This window comes from Ceratotherium simum, chromosome 13 (assembly GCF_057802395.1).
Source record: "Ceratotherium simum simum isolate JZ-2026a chromosome 13, ASM5780239v1, whole genome shotgun sequence".
NCBI classification, from domain to species: domain Eukaryota; kingdom Metazoa; phylum Chordata; class Mammalia; order Perissodactyla; family Rhinocerotidae; genus Ceratotherium; species Ceratotherium simum.
Window position 1 is genome coordinate 25,415,163 of NC_141912.1, and position 13,506 is coordinate 25,428,668.

Below are 13,506 nucleotides of genomic sequence, written 5' to 3' on the forward strand. Positions count from 1 at the left end.
CTACACATTTTTTGTTTGGGTTGTCTGTTTTTTTGTTATTGAGTTGTATGAGTTCGTTATATATTTTGGAAATTAACCCCTTGTCGGATATATGATTTGCAAATATTTTCTCCCAGTTGGTGGGCTGTCTTTTTGCTTTGTTCATAGCTTCCTTTCCTTGCAGAAGTTTTTTGATGTAGTCCCATTGTTTAATTTTCCTTCTGTTTACCTTGCCTGAGTAGACATGGTATTCAAAAAGATGCTGCTAAAACTGATGTCAAAGAGTGTACCGCCTATATTTTCTTCTAGGAGTTTTATGGTTTCAGGTCTTACATTCAATTCTTTAATACATTTTGAGTTAATTTTTGTGTATGGTGTGAGATAATGGTCTACTTTCATTCTTTTGCAGGATTGTTTTTTTATATTTCTATGAAAAATGCCATTGGAATTTTAATAGGGATTGCATTGAATCTGTAAATTGCTTTGGATAGTATGGATGTTTAAACAATATTAATTCTTCCAATCCATGAGCACAGAATATTTTTCCATTCATTGTGTCTTCTTCAATTTCTTTCATCAATGTCTTCTAGTTTTCAATGTACAGATTTTTCACTTGGGTTAAATTTATTCCTTGATATGTTATTCTTTTTGATGCAGTTGTAAATAGAATTGTTTTCTTAATTTCTGTTTATGATAGTTTGTTATTAGTCTACAGAAATGCAACAGCTTTCTGTATGTTGATTTTGTATCCTGCAACTTTACTGAATGATTTATTAGCTCTAACAGTTTTTTGGTGGAGTCTTTAGGATTTTCTGTACATAATATACTGACTTCTGCAAATAGTGACACTTTTACTTCTTCCTTTCCAAATTGCATGCCTTTTATTTCTTTTTCTTGCCTAACGGCTCTGGTTAGGACTTCCAATACTATGCTGGATAAAGTGGCAAGAGTAGGCATCCTAGTCTTGTTCCTGATCTTAGAGGAAAAACTTTCAGCTTTTTATTGTTGAGTATGATGTTAGCTGTGGGCTTGTCATATATGGCTTTTCATTATGTTGAATTACCTTCCCTTTATACCCACTCTGTTGAGAGTTTTTATCATAAATCAATGTTGAATTTTGTCGAATGTTTTTTTCTACATCTATTGAGATAATAATACGATTTTTATGCTTCATTTTGTTAATGTGGTGTATCACTTTGATTGATTTGAAGTTGTTGAACCATCCTTGCACCCCTTGAATAAAACCCACTTGATCATGGTGTATAATTCTTTTAAAGTATTGTTGAATTCCATCTGTAAATATTTTGTTGACCAAAATATAATTCTTGCGAAAGAGCTTTTCTAATTGAGTTTGTAAGTTCACAAGTGATCAGATTATGTTTTTTGAAACTTTCCTCTTTCTTACTTTTGTTTATCTCCCTCTCTTTTTTTTTTTTTTGGTACATCTTTCTGACATATAATATGCTATCAATGGAAATATAGCATTGTTTTAGATCGTGATGTTGATATCCTGAAGTTTGCTTTTGCTTAAGAAAAAATATCATAAAGAATTACTTACTGCTTATATGTTAATATGTTACTACAGCCTGTAGATTTTCTTGGTGTTATCATATTCTTAGGTATTCTGAAGACCATAGAAATATTTGGAACTTTGAATACATATAAACAAAGGTTTAAATTGTGTACCTCTGAGGTGCTGAAGCAGCTATGTATGTTTGAATGGAAGATAGCCTGGCTGCATATGCTGAAGGAACCTAGTCTCTGAAAGAGATATTGGATTCCATTTCTTATGAAGGGTGAGAAAAGTGAGAGCAGAGGACAGTGGCACCATTCATCTCACATCTAATCTGACATCATAGTATCTAACATTATTTGAGTGAAACTGTCTCTGGTACATATTACAGTGGTGAGAGATGAACTGTACGTACTTCATGATGAGAAAAGGCAGTGGGCCTCAGAGAAATTTCATTAAGTATGTCCTAATAAGTTTCAGGATGTACTGCTTCATCCCCATCAAAGGAACACCCTTAATGACCTTGAAGGTCCTAACTGCACATTTAATTTGTCTCACATTGGGCGGATAGTCTGCCAAGTGTGGGCACTTGAAGAGGATCACCAATGCTCCACTGATAACCTACATGGAGTCCAGTACCCTTGTTGATCACAGACCGAGATGTTAAACACATCCAGGTTTACAAGTGAAAAGGAAGAAACTTGGGAGAATATTGGAGTCTAGAGTAGCTTAGTTCTGCTCAACTATGCTTTTCCCTGCTCCAGTGCCTGGGCAGGAGCGCTAGTACCAATGGATCAAGTATAAGAACATGCAAAGGCTATGGTGAGAGGATAGAGATCTTTAGCTATGAATGCGGAAGGGGTCAAATATCTCCTTTTCAATATAATTAGTGAAGGACAACAGGTCATGCCAAGAAATAGTTCCCTCTAGAGAAGATGTTAGGTGAACAGGTTAGTCCAGGCATGTTTTAAATTCTTAGGGAACATTTTCTCTTTCCTCTCATTCTGGTTTACAGGGTTTCCTTGCCATAGTAAACTAAAACATAGTAAACCGAACATGTATAGGTTTCCTATAACATAGTAAAACTGAAAAAGACCTCCGTACCCACCAGGAACCCAGTGTAGTTATTGGTGTCCAGAGATATGAAATGATTTTGTCAAGGTCATAGATTTTTGTATTGTACAGACTCATCAAAGAGAGCTTGAAAATTTTAGGAAACTTAACACAACAAGTGTTCAAGTTTGGAGAGGACCCAAACACACTCTAACACAATGAAATTTGATTCTTACTATGGTGGTCGCTTTTTTTCTAGTCCAATATAGTATTTCTTATAGTTTTATATCTGAACTTGCAAATTTTACCAGTTCATTGAAAAAGGTTCTGCATTGTCATCTCAAAATATATCATTCATAATGAGATTGGTAACATATATGATAAGTCTTTTAGATTTCAACATGTCTGGAAGTCAAGTTATAATCTAATATTTATGCTGAGTTTTTTTACTCTATTGTTCTCTAAAGTCAGTTGGGGTGATCATCATCTCAGACTGGTGATAGCTGGAAACGTGATTCTCTTTGCTCCAAGCTCAGTAGAGAGGTACTATTAGAAAAACAGTGTTGAGGGACACATTAAATGAGGTATCTTGTGGGAGCTGAAAACTTTTAATGAGCATGGCAAAGTTGAAGACCCAGGGAGTCTAGTTAAAAACTACCTAATTGGAAAAGTATAAAACTTTATGTGGTTTTAGGGACATAGGGGCAAAGTACCAACTAGAGAAAGGTGGAAATTGTCATGATTAGCAAACTGAAAAGGACAAAGCTGTTTGGTGACCTTGGTGACAGCTGACAGACAGAGAAAGAAATTTAATAATGGTAAATAGACATCCATCAAAATGATGTGAAAAACCAGTTAACATATAACCATTTCTTGCTAACTAACGCAATTTTTAGAGTATGTGCTAGGCCTATTGTGACGTAAATGTCTCCTAAAGGCCAAATATGTTTAAAGTTAAAATCATATCACTACAAATTTACATACATCTGGAATTAAAAACACTTTTTATTATGAAAAATATCATTATTGAAAATAATCTAGTAATCAGCCTCATAGTTAGACCATAAGAGATCATTTATTCTATCAACTGATTTTTACATTAGATCCATGGTATTCGTTAAGTCAGACTAGTATCTTTCTCTTTTTATTTATTTTTTTATTATTATTTATTTATTTATTTATTTTAATTTTTTGTTTATTGCGGTAACATTGGTTTATAACATTGTATACATTTCAGGTGTACATCATTATACTTCTATTTCTGCATAGATTACATCATGTTCACCACCGAAATACTAATTACAACCCATCACCACACACATGTGCTGAATTATTCCTTTCGCCCTCCTCGCTCCCCCCTTCCCCCTGGTAACCACCAATCCAATCTCTGTCTCTATGTGTTTGTTTATTGTTGTTATTATCTACTACTTAATGAAGGAAATCATATGGTATTTGACCTTTTCCCTCTGACTTATTTCACTTTGCATAAGCCAAGTAGGGGCTGGCCCCGCAGCTTAGCAGTTAAGTGTGTGTGCTCCGCTATGGGTGACCCAGGCCGGGCTTGCATGGATTGCTTCTCCCGCCATGCTGAGGATGCGTCCCACATACAGCAACTAGAAGGATGTGCAGCTATGACATACAACTATCTACTGGGGCTTTGGGGAAAAAAAAAAAAAAGGAGGAGGATTGGCAATAGATGTTAGCTCAGAGCTGGTCTTCCTCAGCAAAAAGAGAGGATTAGCATGGGTGTTAGCTCAGGGCTGAACTTCCTTACAAAAAAAATAAAAATAAAAATAAAAAATAAAAAAATAAATAAAAGCCAAGTAACCAACTCCATCTAATTGCAGTAATCAATTGAATCATCAAATAACGTTTTATTTAGGTACTAAATAAAGTAATAAATAAAAATAAAATATAATTTTATTCCTGGCATTAATTTATTATTTTTAAAAGTGTTTTTGTTTTCATTATTGTAAAATATTTTAATGATACCTGGTACAAAAGAAATGATGTAATAAATAAGCAGATATCCAACTTAAAACTTTCTGGCCTCTAAACTTTATGACTTTATTTGTTTTCCTGGTTTTATTTTTTTTTTATTTATTTATTTATTTATTTTTTAATTTTATTTATTTATTTATTTTTCCCCAAAGCCCCAGCAGATAGTTGTATGTCGTAGTTGCACATCCTTCTAGTTGCTGTATGTGGGACGTGGCCTCAGCGTGGCCGGAGAAGCGGTGCGTCAGTGCTCGCCTGGGATCCGAACCCGGGCCGCCAGCAGCGGAGCACGTGCACTTAACCGCTAAGCCACGGGGCCAGCCCTGTTTTCCTGGTTTTAATGAAAATAAATTCTATGTAGAGTTGATGCTCTCTGTGTAACTCCCCACAATCATACCATTCACCTCTTATCTTTCTGGTCATAATCAGACAGTTGAATTGTGGTTATCATTCCCATGAATGGTATTATAAGAGTCCCCCCTTAACTGTGGGGAATATGTTCCAAGACCCTCAGTGGATAGTATTGAACCCTACATATACTATTTTTTCCTATACATACATACCTATGAAAAAGTTTAATTTATAAATTAGGCACAGTAGGAGATTAACACAATAACTAATAATAAAAGATAGTCATGCTCTGCGTAGCAACATTTCAGACAATGATAGTGGTCCCATAAGATTAGTACCCTATAGCCTAGGTGTGTAGCAGGGTATACCATCTAAGTTTGTGTAAGTACACTATGATATTCCCACAACGACAAAATCACCTAATGATACATTTCTCAGAACGTATCCTCGTCATTAAGTGACACACGACAGTAGAACAATTATAACAATATACTGTAATAAAAGTTATGTGAATGTGGTCTCTCTCTCTCAAAATATCTTATTGTACTGTACTCACCTTCTTCTTGTGGTGACACGAGATGATACAACACCTATGTGACGAGGTGAAGTGAGGTGAATGACTTAGCGTTAGGTTACTATGGTCCTTTTGATGATAGTCAGAAGGAGGATCATTGAGCCGAGACAATGTAGATGGCTGGATGTCAGGAGCACATGTCAATAGCTATTTGAACACAAGCAGTGTGACATTGCAACAGTCTATCTGATAACTGAGACTACTAAGTGACTAATGGGTTGGTAGAGTATACAGCATGGATATGCTGGACAAAGGGATGATTCATGTCCCAGGTGGGACAAAGTGGGACGGTGTGAGATTTCATCACTCAGAAAGGTGCACAATTTAAAACTTAGGAATTGTTTATTTCTCGTGAAGCCAGAGTTAAGGGGAAATACTGTATATTTTGCTGAATATGTATGTATTCATAAAAATTATATAACATCATTAGGAAGATTTTTATACTTATACATGAGATATTATACTCTCCATATAATTCTTCAACTTGCATCTTTCATATATTATGCTTTTCAAAATTCACCTAGGCTGATATAAATCAAGTTCATTCATGTGAACTTTTAAATACTTGTACAATATTCCATTGTATAAATATAACATCAATTTATTTATCCATGCCCCTATTGATAGAAATTTGGGCTGATATATGTTATATATCAATGGATAAGTAAGCATTGCAATGAATACTTACTTATCCATCTCTAGCTGACCATTGTTTTAATAGTGAATTTGAACATTTTTTATTTTTTTATTACCCTCTTGTGTTTCTCTTTCACCATATTTCTTTTATATCTGTGGCATCTTTATCTGGTATATCAGAATGCTATTTACTTTTATGTACAGATTATGCTCACATCTAGCAACAACACTGATTTTCTGAAGACTTATTATGTTGAAATTGTATTACCCACAAATAACGTCAATTTTATGTCTTCCTTTTTAATCATTTTGATTTTTAATTTGTTTTGGTTTTGTCTCTTTGCATCACCAGAATTTCTAGGACAATGTATGAATAGTAGTGGTAATAGTGAGTATCTTTTCTCATTCCTGATTTTAATTAGAATATTTAAAATGTTTCACAATTACTTTTGAGGTTTGTAACAAGATCTTCCTGGATGTCCCTCGTTAAGCTTAAGAAATTTTTTTTTAACAAGTTAATGACATGGCCAGTGCTTTTCTTTATTTTTATTATTATTTTTATTTATTTATTTATTTATTTTTGTGAGGAAGATCAGCCCTGAGCTAACATCCATGCTAATCCTCCTCTTTTTGCTGGGGAAGACCGGCTCTGAGCTAACATCTATTGCCAATCCTCCTCCATTTCCCCCCCCGCCCCAAAGCCCCAGTAGATAGTTGTATGTCATAGTTGCACATCCTTCTAGTTGCTACTATGTGGGATGGGGCCTTAGCATGGCCGGAGAAGCGGTGTGTCGGTGCGTGCCCGGGATCCAAACCGGGGCCGCCAGTAGCGGAGCACGCGCACTTAACCACTAAGCCACGGGGCCGGCCCTGTCAAATATATTTTAATTAAAAAAAGCCACGATATAGAGAAATCTTGGTTTAATGGCTTTGGGGCAGTTTACTGTCTTTTGGAAGAAAACAAAGTTTGATCCATACATCACACCATATATTAAATGTATTTCAAAGTAATTCATGGTTCAAATATAAAATAAAACTCTAAGGTACTAATAAAGAAATATATTAATAATATTATAAACTTGTTGCAAAGAGAGATAATCTAGGCACTCTCCCAAACCCACAAGCCATTATAAATAGGCAGATTTAACTATGTGACAGTTTAGAATTTCTATAGAGTCAAAGGATCCATAAACAAGGAGGGAGGACAAATAACTAATTAGGAGAAATATCTGCAAATATATAACAAAGGTGAAAAATCAGTGAACTGACAGGTCCATCATTTAATAAAAAGATAAACATCCCAAAAGAAACTATGCAGCACATATGAATAGGCAATCTCCATAGGACAATAAATTTCTTGTAAATATATAAAAATACGGGTTTCTGTCTCTTCTGGTACAGGAAGTATGATTTTAAACAGCTAGTTGATCACCAACTTGTTAAAAATATGAAAAAAGGCTGATTCTGTTCAGTGTTGTTATGTGGTAGGGAAATGGGCATTTTAAGCTATTAGTAGAATTGTGTAAATTGGCTCAATACTATTGGAGTATTACTAGACAGTATATAACATTAAAAAATAATTTTAGGACCCAGCAAATTTTAGGATTCTTTTGAATAAAATTAGCATACTGACAAAAATATATTCATAACTTATTTTATAGCAGGTTTTTTCCCCTAAAAAGTTAAAACAAAACACTTGAAACAACCCAGTCAAATCAGATGATAATGGTTAAATAATCTACTGTTTTCCTATATCATTGAAACTGTGACACTATTCTAAAGAATAAAGGAGCTCTATATGGTCATTGCCTTCCTAATTTATTTTTAAAATACTTTCCAGCATATATTTAGTTTTGAGGGGAAAGCCAATTTCCAAAATCATATATGGAATTTGAGTTTATTTGAAACTCTTTTTAACTTAGACACTATGAACTGATAGAAATGTAAGCCTGAGTTTCACCAACCTTGGAAACCTGAAAAAGACATTTAATCAATCTGTTTTAATTTTATACCAGAGATTTCCAAAATAGAGACAATGTTTCTCACTTCAATAACCCTGACCATGTTACAGTAATCTAGTAACTTTTCCATCATAAAACATATTGTGTATTCATGAAATTTTTGAAAAATACAAAAATGAAAAAGAAGAAAAATATCACTCAAGTCTTACCACACAAGGCAACCACATTTAGTGCACTACCTTGTCTTTTGACAGCATCCTAATTATTGTTGTTAAATGTGTGTTAACTAGTGCAATTCTAATTCTTATTTTTGATGAGAGATTCTCCAGAGAGATCTCACCTCTGAGTCCAGGATCATGAATCTCAAAGTTGAGTTCATGACAGTTGCCTAAGGAGGCGGTAGCAAACACATATACTCAGGGAGTTCAAAAGGTATAAATGCACCTCATGTGCCAGACACAAACTTACCCAGAGCCAAGATTCACAGCAAATGGGAGCTTTCCACTCAGGTGAGTGAGATAAAAACTTAGGATTTGAAAAAAGGGGCCAAAAATAAAAATTAATTAAGGCAGCAAAGAACAGTGGTCAAGAACTTTTTAGGAAACACTATTTGAGCATTGGAGGGAATCGAGTCAGGAAGTGTCAGAACTCGTGAGGGAGAATGAAAACTCGAAGTTAGTCTACATGTGGGATGATGGCTGAAAGGGAGACTAAGCTTCCATGAGTGTGACTGCAAAAGTTTTTTGTCCCATTTGGTACTGTTTTCATGCTGCTCCAATAATGTTTCACTCCATTAGGATTTGCTGGGAATGAGCCTTTAAATATGTAAAATCACATGTATGAGTAGGAATTAACAGCATGGATCTGGAGGCTGACTGTCTGGATTCAAATCCTGGTTCTGTCATATACTAGTTTTATGAATTTAGGGAATTTATTAACCTCACCGTATCTCAGTTTCTTCTTCTATAAAGTTGAAATAATAATCGTACCTGCCTCATAGTGTTGTTCTAAGGATTAAATATTTATTACTCAATTTTCCTACTAGCTTCATATTCATTCTGATGACTTGGGTTTTTTTTTTTTCCTGTTTATTCATAAGGAGAAGTATTTTCTCATCTTTTTTATTTGATGTATCCGTATCATCAAAAGAGAATAAAGAATGTGGACAATAAACCCATATCCCTCTTTGAAAGGACCTTACAAGACTAAGAGGGAGGCTACCTCTCTAGTGGGTGGAAAAATATGAGGCTTACACTTGAAAAACTGAGCCACTCAGAATTTTTAAATATTATCAAAATCACACTTGTAGTTTCCTAGCAGGCTTTTACCAATTTCCCTATTTAAACTCTCTCTTATATTTATTTTTAAAATTTCAGTTTTATTTCTTAGTGTAAAATCAATGCATAGTTGTTCCTAAATTTGTCAAATACTAAGTGAATAAATAAATAGAACAAAAGACAAAGCACTCATAGTTGAACAGAGAATATGAGAACCCATTAATAATACTTTGGTGAAGTTTATTGTCATTTTTGATAAGGAATTTTACTGATTTAAAATAACTTACGAATAGTTTACATTTTTGTTTTAAATTTATGGAAATACCTAAACATATTTTTCAAACACTTTAAAAACATCTTATTAAAATATTCACAGAGCTAAGAAAGAAAATAAAAGTTACTCGCAATGTCAAAACTTTAAGTATCTAAGTAATAAAAGTTACAAACTCACACACGTGTGTGCACACACACACACACTCACTTCTAATCCATCCTCTTAAGGATTAACCAGTATTTTTCACTGGGACTGAGCAATATGTATCACTTCTCATTCCAAAAGTGTTGCTATGTAGGTCCACAACAAAATGTAAGTCATGGGTCTAACCAGAGTGAATGCTCAACACAAGTTCCAGGAAATGAAAATACAGTTTCTATTGAAATAAATTGTGTAATCCAGGCAGCACGTCTCCTCTCTCAAATGCAGATGGTCTCCTTCTTAGATGGCTCGATTTAGGATTTTTTGACTCTTATCATGGTGCAAAAGCGATACACATTCAGTAGAAACCGTACTTCGAATTTTGAGTTTTGATCTTTTCCTGGGCAAGTGATATGCAGTACAATTACTTTCTCATGATACTGGACAGTGGCAGCGAGCAACAGCTCCCAGTCAGCCATGCGATCACGAGGGTAAACAACGGATACACTTACAAGCATTCTGTACCCGTGCAACTACTCTGTTTTTCACTTTCAGTACAGTGTTCAATAAATTACATGAGATATTCAACACTTTACTATAAAATAGGCTTTTGTTAGATGATTTCGTCCAACTGTGGGCTAATATAAGCGTTCTGAGCACATTTAAGGTAGGCTAGGCTAAGCTATGATTTTGGATAGGTTAGATACATTAAATGCATTTTCGACTTACAATATTTTCAATTTATGATGGATTTATTAGAAGGTAAGGCCATTATATGTGGAGGAAGAATGTATTGTGGTATCCAGGGAGGGATGATTGAAATGAAAGTACTGGAAATATGCCCAGGAGCTACGCTTTGAAGTTATCGCATTAGCACAGGAAAGATCAGGAGTACAAAGACAGAGAAGACGGTATGATGCAGAGAAAAAATTGGTCAGCATTTAAAAGAGAAACCAGAGTAATAATGCATGAGGATATGCATTATTATTGCCTGTGTGAGGGCACAACTGTTGATTTGTTATTGCTCTTTTCCAAAAATACATGACCATATACACCTCCACTCCTTACACAACCATACCCAGACATGCACACACAGAAAGTGTCCACACAGAACATTTTCATTGCACTGCAGGCTAGAATTGGAATGATTTTTGTTTCATATTTGTTTTGTTAAAGAGCAGAGCACTTACAGAAAAGGTAATGAACTTATGTACAGATAGTACATGTATTATCAGAATGTGAGATATGGGGTGTGTGTGTGTGTGTGTGTGTGTGTGTGTGTGTGTATGTAAATAGCCCTCTAGGAAACTTACTTAGGAGAATGCAGTACCAGTTAAGTTTCAATGGGTTGTTGATGCTTCATATGTATATTTGAAATGGATAGGATTTCAAGAGGTAGAGATGGGCAGAAGATACTCCATAAACAGAGAAAGTTGAGCAGAGCTACACAGACTAAAGAGTTCAGAGTATGTGTGGTAAGCATGGGAAATCTAGCGTATCTGGAGTGTCAGAAATATGCTTATATGAGGAAACAAGAATGGAAATGTGTCTTGGGACCAGACTTTAAACTCTAGTGTGGGTCACCAAATGGTCACTCAGCCTTGGACAAGCAGTCTCTACCTGTTTATATTCTATTAAAAATTCAGAGCTGTAAGAGAGGGGATTCAAATCACTAACCTCCAAGTATTTAAATATTCATCTTAGAATTAACTGGGATGAGTTGAGTATATTTAAATATGTTACTAATCTGGGGGCCGGCCCCATCGCATAGCAGTTAAGTGCACGCGCTCTGCTGCTGGCAGCCGGCCCGGATCCCGGGCGTGCACCCACTCACCGCTTGTCAGGCCATGCTGTGGCGGGGTCCCATATAAAGTGGAGGAAGATGGGCACAGATGTTAGCTCAGGGCCAGTGTACCTCAGCAAAAAGAGGAGATTGGCATGGATGTTAGCTCAGGGCTGATCTTCCACACACACACACAAATAAATACATAAATAGTTACTAATCAAAGAAATTCGACATATTTCTGCTAGCGTTTGTGAGAAACACTGTGTAGATAAGGAGCATAACAAGGGTGAATTTTATCAAGAGAATGCAGTGAATTCTTTGATAGATTCAGTCTACATTGGGGTGACTAGACTCAAAACAACAGATGAGAAAAACCTCCTTTTCTCAAGAACTTGGCCATGAGAAAGAGGGATAACATATATGTGAAACAGGTGAAAAATGACTAAATGTTGTAAATAAAATCATTTCAGTTGGTCAGTTGGATATGATCCTAGTGTTGAAACAGCAGAGGATTCAAAAATTTTTTTTGGATGGACCAACTCTCCTTAGAATACAGACTTTATTCTGAGAAAGGCTATTTGAAAAAAACCATGGAATTGAATACTTATTGGCTAACCAAGTATTGTTCTGAAATACTTTGGACCATGGGGAGCATCATCTGTAAGGAATGAGGAAGCAGCTTAAGAATTAAGACCATTCAGATTTTCATTTCGCTAAGAAAATGACTTGGCTTATTGCTAATTAGGAGTCTTTAGGCTGAGTTGTAGATGATTATATTTACTTACAATGTAGAAATGATGTTTTGTAGAGTCATTATGAACAATGCCAGAGGAATTATCAACATTAAGATAATTTTTATGGTACTTATTTTAATTTGTTTCCTAAAACATACACACCAAAATCCATGACTATAACATTAAGAAAGGATGTTTTATAAAATATCTTGATTTCTTTGTTATGCTGCCATAAATTAATATCACCTTTGGAGACTACTAACTTAGTGTCTCAGAGAAATATGGAAGTGCAGGTAACATAAATGTGAGCAGAATAAGCCAAAACATGAAAACAAAACTCTGGGTCCAATTAGGCTTGTGGACCACCAGTTTGAAATGTCTAAATTGCTGCCTGGACTTTATATCTTTACAAATGATTCATTTAAACTGGAAATTGCTTTAACCACACGTAACCCTTTCAGATATTCTTTTTGCAGTTTATAGATGATCCTAAAGCGACAACAATTTTAACAAGGTTTAATTATTTTGAAATGCTAAATTCTCATGGAATGTGGAATGGTTTGTATTACACTATGTAATTTTAAACTGTGAATTATACATTTATGAAATTATGCTGGAACATATATTGGTCTTTTTTTTATAGTTTTATCTTTTTTTTTTGACACTGATTTTTTATTTTTATTTTTAATTTTTTGTTTATTGCAGTAACATTGGTTTATAACATTGTATAAATTTCAGGTGTACATCATTATACTTCTATTTCTCCATAGATTACATCATATTCACCACCCAAATACTAACTACAACCCATCACCACACACTTGTGCCGAATTATCCCTTTCGCCCTCCTCCCTCCCCCCTTCCCCTCTGGTAACCACCAATCCAATCTCTATCTGTATGTGTTTGTTTGTTGTTGTTATTATCTACTACTTAATGAGGGAAATCATATGGTATTTGACCTTTTCCCTCTGACTTATTTCACTTTGCATGATACCCTCAATGTCCATCCATGTTGTCACAAATGGCTGGATTTCATCGTTTCTTATGGCTGAGTAGTATTCCATTGTGTATATATACCACATCTTCTTTATCCATTCGTCCCTTGATGGGCACTTAGGTTGCTTCCAAGTCTTGGCTATTGTGAATAACGCTGCAATGAACACAGGGGTGCATGTATCTTTACACATTGGTGTTTTCAAGTTCTTTGGATAAATACCCAGCAGTGGAAT